This window comes from Bubalus kerabau, chromosome 5 (genome assembly GCF_029407905.1).
Source record: "Bubalus kerabau isolate K-KA32 ecotype Philippines breed swamp buffalo chromosome 5, PCC_UOA_SB_1v2, whole genome shotgun sequence".
Taxonomy (NCBI): Eukaryota; Metazoa; Chordata; class Mammalia; order Artiodactyla; family Bovidae; genus Bubalus; species Bubalus kerabau.
Genome location: NC_073628.1, coordinates 130,096,637 through 130,106,951, shown reverse-complemented (window position 1 = coordinate 130,106,951; position 10,315 = coordinate 130,096,637). Strand labels below are relative to the sequence as shown.

The following is a 10,315-nucleotide window of genomic DNA, read 5'->3' as shown; positions in this document are numbered from 1 at the left end:
GAGGGCGTGGCAATACCCACTCCAGTATTTTTGCCTGGAGAAATCCCCATGAACAGAGGAGCCTGGCAGGCTACGGTGTGTAGGGTCACAAAGAATTGGACATGACTGAGCGACTGACCACAGCAAGAGACATATCAACAAATTTCAATGTGCGGACCTTTCTTCATATTATTTTGAACAGAGATGGAAGATATTTGATATTATAGAATCATTTTATATTTTGGGAGGAGGGTGATAATGTTATTATGGTTATTAATTTTTTAAAGTGTGCCCCTTTTTAAAGATGAATACTGAAACCTTTAAGGATTAAATAGGATTTGCTTTAAAATAGTTGGGGCTGGGAGTGAAGTGGGTGGAGTGCAGTTGCAGCTGGATGAATCATTCATGATACTATTTTGATGTATGAGGGCCCATTATACTGATATTAATGCTTTTGTATACATAGTATATACAATTACTTATAGTAAGTTTTTTTACATTGAGGATCTCTATTGGCTGATGTGGTGGAATAAGCGTATTCTAGGTGCTTTACTCATGTTGGATCATTTTAACCTCACACACACCAAATGAGGTAGGTCTTATCATGACCCCTATTTTACAAATGAGGGACCAAGGCTCAGACAGGTCAGTTGGGTTGCCCAGAGTCACCTAAGAGTAAATGGTAGGGCTAGTGTTTGAGCTTAGGGGGTCTAATTCCGGGCAGTCTCAGCCCATGGTCTTAAGCAGCATTATCCCCTAAGCTGGTAAAGTTGTTTCGTCTGTCTCCATATCTGGTTACCACAGCGATGACGCAGCCTGTGTGGTCCTGCCCCTCGAGCTATTCGGACGACAGCAACCTTCTGGGCAATGGAGGTTCCTGTGTTGGGAGGCATTCTTGATGAGATGGGCCAGGTGACTAAATGGACTTTACAGTCATGTCTCATTGTGAGATTTTGTGATTCTAAAGCCTTCTCTCCCCCTAGGGTGACTGTCCTGAGAGTGTGATGTGATAACACTTCTTCTCCAGGAGCTGTGAAAGCCACTAGGAGAGAAATCGGTAATCCGGGATGAGGCAGGACAGGAGGAAATTCACAGAGCCTGGAATTTCTCAAGAAGGGCCCTTCTCTGCCTCCCTCAACCCCTGCCTGGGGGAAGGCTGTCAGGGGGTTGCATACTTTCTGTTTTCCAGGTCAGATGATTGGCTTGAATATTTGCAAATGTTTTCTCCAGCTTCTGGGTATAAATCTGGTTTCCATCATGAGGACCCACTCTACTCCCGAAGGAGGTAGACAGCGCCTGCAAATGCCCTTTTTCCCCAACACTGAAGTTCCTCCAAGTTGGACCAAACCTTCCCCAAGTTGTAATCTTGCCAGGAGCTGGAATTTGAATGCCTCCCCTTGAAGAATACAGCTATGTTTCTCTGTACCTTAGATCTTCTCTTTCTTTGAAACACCTCTTGCTCTTTTGCCTTACAAACTTCCTTGGGTAAAAGGTTTGAGGGGGTGGTCACATCTAGGGGAGCAGAACAGGTGGCTTCAAAGGACTCTGAACTTGGCAGGTGCAGTGGCTTTATCAGCTATAGGAAGGAGAGATGAGTTCATGTGTAAGATTGCCTTTTTTTCCACCCCCCCGCAAACTGGGACAATCTCATAGATTCGCTGACACATATGTTCTATTTTTCATAACTCAGAACTATCTCTGGAGCTGCCAAGAGTCAATTCCAGCTCTCTGTTTGGATAAGATGGAGGTTTCAAAGCAAAGTTTTCCTTGGCAAAATTTATGCCTTGGCTGGAACAGTCCCATGATGAAAATACCCAAGACCAAAGGCGAGGTAGGGCTGCTTCCAATTACTGGAGTTGAGCTCTTTGGGGAGAGGCCTCGTGACAGGCCTTGGATCGGGAGCAGACTGTTTCGAATGGCAAGCCAGGGGAAAAAGAAAGAGATCATGTCTCTGCTATTTGGTGGACTTTCCCAACGATGGAAAGGTAATTCAAGTCTTTGGTGATTTTGGAAGCCTTTCCACTGGAAAATTCCCCTTGAGTTTTGGTATTTGACTTCTTCTGGAGCATTGAGAGTGGGCTGGAGGGAGCAGAGTCTAAGTTGTCCGGGGGCTTGAGATGAATTCACAGGCAAGTAAGGCAGAAAGGTTGCCTGGGACTTGCCCTGATGCCTCTGAAGCAGGCTCTGGCTTTTCACGGGAATTGAACTCGTTACAGACCAAAGAAGAGCAACCTGGGCTGCTGGCACAGAGCGAGTTAGAAATCCCTTCAAGGCCGAAAACCGAAAGAAGCTGAAGTCAAGGCATTAGAAAAGGAACTCACAAGTGGGGAGGCTGGGGGAGGAGCAGTGTTTCTCCTCTTCTGACCTGGAAGGTGGGACAGGAAGAATGACTATTTTGAGCTGCTGCCTGGCATTTTACAGGATGCCAACACTGCTTACTCCGAGTCTGGACACGTAGATAAGGATGGAGCTTAGGAGTCCTGACCCAAGTTCCCACTTGGCTTTTCCTGGGTCGCCTTTTGAAATAACTGTTCAGAGTTGAGCTCATGAGAAGTTAGTGATCTCCACCCCAACCATCTTACAAGTAACAGGTGCTCACTACCCTGCTCTGTATTTTCTGCCCACCTGCCTGTGACCTTTGATCTGTGATTGACCTGGGAAGCAGGGGTAAAGGACTGTCCCTGCCTCAGCTCACTTTGTGCATCCTCCCCATTTGTGGGATCTGTGAGAAGCAAATTTTGTCACTTTCTTTCCTTTGTGTGGGGTTGTTGAAACTGTGTGCTGTGCATGCCAAGTCGCTCGGTCATGTCCGATTCTTTGTGACCCCATGGACTCTAGCCCACCAGGCTCCTCTCTCCATGGGATTTTCCAGGCAAGAATACTGGAGTGGGTGACCATGCCCTCCTCCAGGGGATCTCCCTGACCCACGGATCGAACCCGCATCTCTTATGTCTCCTGCATTGACAGGTGGGTTCTTTATCACTAGCACCACCTGGGAAGCCCTGTACCAATTAAAAGGACCTCAGAGTTTTCAATCCCTTGAAATGGGAGCTCTGATGCTGAGGAAGTTAGCTGCTGATCACATGTAAGTGGCTTGTACCTCCACCTTCAGTAGGTCATATGTGCCCTTACTTAATTTTATTATTGGGGTAACACTGGTTTATAACATTATATCAGTTTCTTGAGCATAGCATTGTACTTTGGCTTCTGTATACCCTGCAGTCTACTTACCATGAAAAGTAAGCCTCCATATGTCACCACACAATTGACCCTCTTTGTCCATTTCATCTTCCCTCCATCCCCTTCCCCCTCTTGTAACCGTCTGTTCTCTATATCTACATGTTTTTGTTTTGTCTTGTTTGTTTACTATTCCACATATGAGTAAAATCATATAGTATTAGTCCTTCTCCATCTGATTTTTTCACCTAGGATAATACCATCAAAGTTCATCCATGTTGTCATGAATAGCCAGATTTCATCTTTTTTATGGCTGAGTAGTATTCCATACATATAGACCATATTTACTTTATCCATTCATCCACTGAATGGATGAACAGCACTTAGGCTATTTCCATATCTTGGCTGTTGCTAATAATGCTGCAGCTAACATATGGGTGCATATTTATTTTTGAGTTGATATTTTCGTATTCTTAATATAAATTCCCAGAAATATCATTGCTGGATCATGTGGTGATTCTATTCTTAATTTTTGGAGAAACCTTGATACGGTTTTCCACTGTGACTGCACCAACTTACACTCTCACCAACAGTGCACGAAGGTTCCCCTTTTCCACATCCTTGCCAACACTTGTATTTGCTGTCTTTTTGATCATAGCCATTGTAACAATTGTGAGATGATCTAGCATCATGGTGTTAATTGCATTGCCCTGATGATTCATGATGTTGAACATTTTTTCATGTATCTGTTGGCCATTCGTATATCTTCTTTGGAAAAATGTCTGTTCAGATCCTCTGCCCAGTTATCAATCGGATTGTTTTTTTTTTTTTTGTTATTGAGTTGTATATTCTTAATTCAGCACACCAGCTGCAGCTTTTGAACACACCAACTCAGTAAGTTCTTTTCCTTTGCTGATGATCCTCAGTCACTGATAAGCAAGTTTGAAGCACTCTGCCTGGACGACTCGTGCCAGCAAAGCCAAAGGGGGTGGATCTCACCTTTGATCCTTGACACCGCCCTGTGCTCCTTCTGAGCTTCATACCTGCTGAGATACTTGAGTGGAGAGGAGATGAGAAAACTTGGGCTAAAATAAGTGGTTCCCATTTTCAAAGTTTCATGTCTTCTTTTAATCGGAAAACAGCTGCATGTGGCCAAACAGCTGCATATGGTCTCCCACCCAGGCCCCCACCTCCTTCAAAAGCCACAGACCTCCCACACTGTCTAGACCCTCGAGTCTTCTAATTACCATCTGTCTCACCCTGGACAGGTCTCAGCTGTCTCAGCCATCATGAAGGAGGCAACACTTTCATGTTTTGGAGCTCTCTTCTCAGTACTGAATGAACACATGAAAGGTCACCTTTAATAAAATCTAAGATATAAAATCTAAGGAGATCAAACCAGTCAATCCTAAAGGAAATCAAACTTGAATATTCACTGGAAGGACTGATGCTGAAGCTGAAGCTCCAATACTTTGGCCACCTGACTCATAAGAAAAGACCCTGATGCCGGGAAAGATTGAAAGCAAGAAGAGAAGGGGATGACAGAGGATGAGATGATTGGATGGCATCATCGACTCAATGGACATGGGTTTGAGCAAACTCTGGGAGATGGTGATGGACAGGGAAGCCTGGTATGCTGCAGTCCATGGAGTCACAAAGAGTAGGACATGACTTAGTGACTGAACACCACCACCAAGATATACGTTTGGTAGAAATAGTACATATTAAGAACACAATTCCCTTGGCCCCCTTGCACATGGAAGGTGTCCAGAGGAGCTGTCCTGACCATTTTCACATGGGCAATGAAGGCTTGGTTATCAGTGGGATCACAGTTCCCAGTTCTGCCCTTGGTACAGTGGCTAGCCAACATTCCCCCTGGAGATTCATGCCAACCTCTGCCGCCTGGATGAGAAGAGACAGGGACTTCTGTCTGCCCCTATTCAAACACAGGCCAGACTTTCTTGCAGTGGCAGGGGCGGGAGGGCAGAGAATCACCGGCGCAGAGTTGCTGGAATCCATCTTACACGACGTCCCCACCCACAGCACTCTCTCCCTGGCCTACGTTCCCCGCACCCGCCTCAGGCTTTCTGCAGCGGGAGGGGGAGAGTGTCTGGGAGGGATCAAACACTAGCAGGGTTAAGCAACTTCAAATTTAATTTCCTGGAAGGACACAAGACACAGCAGCGTTGTGGTGACAAAGCCCTCCTGTGAAAGATCCCGAGGTCTTTTTGGTGCAGACGGGAGGTGAGAGGGCAGCATGTCAGGCCCTTCTCAACTGGTGTGGAGAGCCCAACCACCCTGACAGTGCCGTCCCCTGCCATCTGTCTGCCCTCTTCCCAGATGAGGCCTCAGATGCCAAAGGTATCTCCCATGCCATTTGACCTTTCTCTTTACCCTTCTTCTCTAAGATCCAGCCACCTGTGTTTGAACACGTTTGATTGGGAGACACCCACTCCCACTTGGGAAGCTTAGCAAGGTTGATTTCCACATTTGGAATGTCCCTGCCATTCCATTTTGCCAAAGCATGCCCTTCCCCTGTTCTAAAAATCTCAGTCTATTTCATTTCCTTCTGGAGCTCAGATTGCTCTTCCATTTTTTGCATCCACATTAGGGATTGATTTGTTACAGCATCATAAAAAAAAAATCAGAGCCTATGGTGGCCTTGGAGATTCTCCAACATGCTCCTTTGGGTAAGCTGAGGCCCAGGAGAGGAAGGAACTTGTACAACCATGTGACGGGGGAGTGGAAGAACCATGCTTACAGCTCAGGGTTTGTATTCCCTGGTCCAGGACTGTTTATTCTGTGTGAACTTGCCTTGCTTCTCCTCTTCTTGTATTTGACCATCTTTCCCATCAAGCTCTAAGCTCTGAGGACAGTTGCCTCCCTTTCTTCTTTTCTAGGTTTCCCAATGCCTACAACAACCAGCATCTTACACTTTGGGCACATTATATGTTTCTACACCTATCTACATTATTTCATTTCATCCTCATAAAGACACTCTCCAACAACCTCAGAGACAGAATGGATCTCCTTTATCAGATGATGAAACTCGAATGCAGAGAATTCAGTGGCTTGTTCAAAGACACCTAAGTACACCAGGCAAGGAGATCCAACCAGTCCATCCTAAAGGAAATCAGTCCTGAATATTCACTGGAAGGACTGATGCTGAAGCTCCAATCCCTTGACCACCTGATGTGAAGAACTGACTTATTGGAAAAGACCCTGATGCTGGGAAAGATTGAAAGTGGGAGGAGAAGGGGACGACAGAGGATGAGATGGTTGGATGGCATCACTGACTCGATGGACATGAGTTTGAGTAAACTCTGGAAGTTGTGGTGATGGATAGGGAGGCCTGGCGTGCTGCAGTCCATGGGGCTGCAGAGTCGGACAGGACTGAGCGGCTGAACTGAACCGAAGTACACCAGCTCCTCTGGGACAGCAGGAGACCCTGGCACAAAATAACAAGGCAGGCAGGGACACGGATTGTTTCTTATAAGACCTGTAGCCAAAGGGAACTCAGGGGCTCAGAAAAGATGATGTGGTTCTCATGGATCAGTGCACGGCCCCAAATTTCCCCGTGGTTCTCCACTGGCTAGATGCCTGATTCCCTTGTGCCCCGCTTTAAGAGTGGCAGTGCTCAGAGGCATGGCTGGATCAGGAAGAGGGGCCTTGCTTAGCTCTGACTATGTAACCAACCCTGGCTCTTCCCTCCCGGCACCCCCACGTTCACCCCATACCACGTGCGTGCCTCGTGCAGACTTCCTGAGGGTCCCTAGGGGAATACCGTGATTCCAGACCCGGGCTCTTCTCTGCCCACCCCTCCCGCCATGTGCGCGGGGTTGGGGTGGGAAGGAAATGGACTCACATCATTTGCATTTATCACGGAGAATATACCACCTTGTCTGTAGCCTTTAGTCTGACTGAATTGCTTTTCTGCTTCATGAGACACACGGCGCGGCAGCCCAGCGCTCCCCTCTCCTCACTTCAGCAGCGTCGGGCCGTAACCCGCTTTGCTCTCCCTCGCATTTATCATATTGATCGTATAAGAAATAGATCATAAGCAGAATGAAATTACCGAATGCAATGATCTGGGGCATCCTATGGACCAGATCAATCTTGGGGCAGCCGGGGAAAAAAAGTCCCTTGCTGTGATGTGTTTTATCCAAAGTTGATTTTCATTGCAAATAGAAATTTCCATCAGCTGAGGCACCCTGGTGGGGAAAGTCTGCTGTGCTGACAAGGGGAGTGTGTGTGTGTGTGTGTGTGTGTGTGTGCGCACGCACGCGCGTGTGTTTGAGAAAATGAGAAAGAGAAAAAGAGAGACAGAGAAAATAGAAGTTTGATAAGCCTCATAAGGCTCGTTCATTAGGAAGGAGACTTCCTTAGCTAGAACTCATTTGAGATGGATATTTGAGGCTCTGGTTGTAACAATATCCATCTTCTCTTGCCTACTCCAAACTGTTTTTCTTATGTGTGTGTTTGGGGGAGGGGGTGGGTATGGAAAAAGATAGAACTGTTCCATGTTCAGAAGACCATCAAGGACCCTTTCTAATCTCCCGTGAATGCCTGGGCTGAGAGCTGCCTGTCTTCGTCACCCTGGCCCCAGTGTGTGAATTTGCAGTGTCGGTGGGTGGCTGGAGTTTTGGCGGCCTGGCTTACACAGGACAGTGAGAGATGTGTTTATAAACTGCTCCTTGAAAACAGGAGCTTGAAGCTTCCCCTCTGCCCCTCTGCCCCGACCTGAGGCTCCAGACATGACCTCTGCCATAATAAGAACTTTCTCCCCGTCTGGAGACAAGGTTGGTGAGTTCAGCTGGGACTGGAAATCCACGGGAACAGGGTCTCTGGCAGCCTGCCACCGGCTCAGACTGAAGCTGAAACCCACAGTGGGAATGTGGTCTGAGGCCCCGGTCATCACCCCCTTCCCACTGTGAAATCCATCCCCAGACGCTGAGACTCGGCGCTCTTGGCTTTGGCAACATTCGTCATGCCAATAAACTCATTGAAATTGAAGAACCCAGTGGGGAGAAGGAGAGCAGGGTGTAGATGGGGACGGAGGAGGGAGCGGGGGAGGAGGGAGCTGGGGAGGAGGGTGTGGGGAGAACGGCCCCCAGCTCTGCTGTGAGCTCGACGGCAGAGATGTCATGGATGCCAAGCAGCTGAGTTCACGGAGAAGCCACGGCTCAGCCGTGAACAGCCCCTCTCCCCACCCCTGAGCCACCTCCCCCTAGCTCTTCATCTCTGCTCAAGCTTCTACCCTCATGGAAATATCCCTGGAAACCTTCCCATGGAGCAAATGGCCAAGAAAATGCACATGTGTGCAAGCACACACATACACACAAGCACTTCTATCAGCGAGATGATGAAAAAGAAAACACCGCAAAGTACACCCACCAGGACTACGGAGAAATACCGTCAGCACACGCTGAAGCCGGAGGAGACCCCGGCTGGGTTAAAGGGTGCGAATGCTGGACCCAGCCAGACTCCCATAGCACCCCTTCCCCTCCTGGAGTCTGCTCGGGCCCTGCACCCTACCCTGGGAAGAGCCCCTTGGACATTTTTATAGTTTCCTAGAGTTACAGAAACTTCTAAGGATCCACTCGGGCTAGCTCAACATTATTTTCTTCTCAGATAGAAAACCGCCTCTCCTGATCTTGAAGACCCCGGAAATGGTGAAAGCCGTTTCACAGCCCGCACCAGCAGAGAAGTCCCCTTGCTAGCTGATATCGTAGCCTCGGCTATTTCCTCGTCTCTCCCAGCACAGCACAGCCATGTGGCCCCTGCATAGGGCCCCACAAATTCTAATGAGGGCAGACTGCCAGGCTGCTCTCTGGCACCTCTGGATAAAACAATTCCTACTTCCCTAGCCTCCTCCCCAGGCTGTCAGTTTCGAAGACTGTCTTTCCTTCCCAGTGGTCCTATACTATTCTGGCTCTTTTCTTGTTTCTTACTTGAGATATTTTTCCAAATCCGGAGAGACCTGGCTTGTCTGTTCCTTAAGCCTATCTTATTCCCAGAGCCGCCTTCCTCTCTGTCCTAGAGATCAAATATGCAGAAAGATAAGAGCATCTGCTAGGTGAGGAGCGGGGGAGAACTGCTAGAGGAGATTTAGACTGATTTTAAGTTAGCCAAAGTGAGGGCATGGTAAGATGGCAGAGAGGGAGACCACACAGACCTATGACTGCAGCTTTCAGTTGGTAATCCAAGAACATTGGACGCTTCCAAGACCTAGGCGTTTTTTGAAAGCTGAGTTAGGGTTGGTTGGATCCGGCATGCAAAAGAGGATATTAACAGGTAAAAACCATAATTTGAATTTAGGAAGGGGCATTTGCTTTTCAAAAAGAAATTATTTCTACATCACAGATTATTCTATTAATGCCCCATCAGCAATGTCATTCCTTTTGCTACTTGTCCCAAGGCGGGTCACAAGTGTGGGTTTCTCCGTGCAAACCCATCCTGGCTCTTGACATGCATAAAAAACCAGTGCCTTCTTGGCCAGGGGAGGATTCCTGGGTATCTGCTGGCAAACGCCATCATGTTACAGGGGCGAGAGCAGCGTCTGACGCAGGGATTTGGAGAACATGTGTCGTGTATAAGCAGACAACTGTGTGTAGTTTGCTGAGTCTGAGCCAGCTGAGCAAAACTATGTGGACTCAGAAACTAAATGGCGTGAAGGGCTAGAGGTGGTGGGGCGCAGGAATTTTCCCCAGGGACTCCACAGGAACCTTTTTGATCAGCTGGGGGCTAATTTGAGACAAAAGGCTGATACAGTGAGCATGGGATTCCCGCCCTGTCTTGGGCCTGATGGATCCATTCCCTTAATGAAATGCACACAGTTTATTTTACCAACTCTAATTACGTGAAGAATGAGTGTCAGATTTCTTTATCCTTCTGCCGGCCCTGAATCCAGGCCAACCTCACGAGCCTTACGTGCAGTGAGGCTAATGGAGCTTTTATTCCAATGAGTCAAGAGCCAACCCACCTTTGTAGAGAGAAGAATATTTAAAAAAAAAAAAAAAAGAAGAAAGAAATACTTAATGTTCGTCTGGTGGATGAAAAATTTCACAAGATAAATTAAAGTGTTTTCTGGCTGAACGGAGAAAGTGGGGCAGGATGGTGGAGATAATTTTCCCAGGACTCAGAATGATTTATCTTATCT

General features: G+C 47.5%; 1 long non-coding RNA gene across 1 annotated transcript; it reads left to right on the top strand.

The window, feature by feature from the left end:
• Positions 1–312: 312 nt before the first annotated feature.
• Positions 313–1,407, top strand: LOC129654097 (uncharacterized). Its single transcript, XR_008715409.1, has 3 exons — positions 313–891; positions 963–1,036; positions 1,169–1,407. It is a non-coding gene; the product is annotated as an uncharacterized LOC129654097 (long non-coding RNA).
• The last annotated feature ends 8,908 nt before the right edge of the window (positions 1,408–10,315 follow it).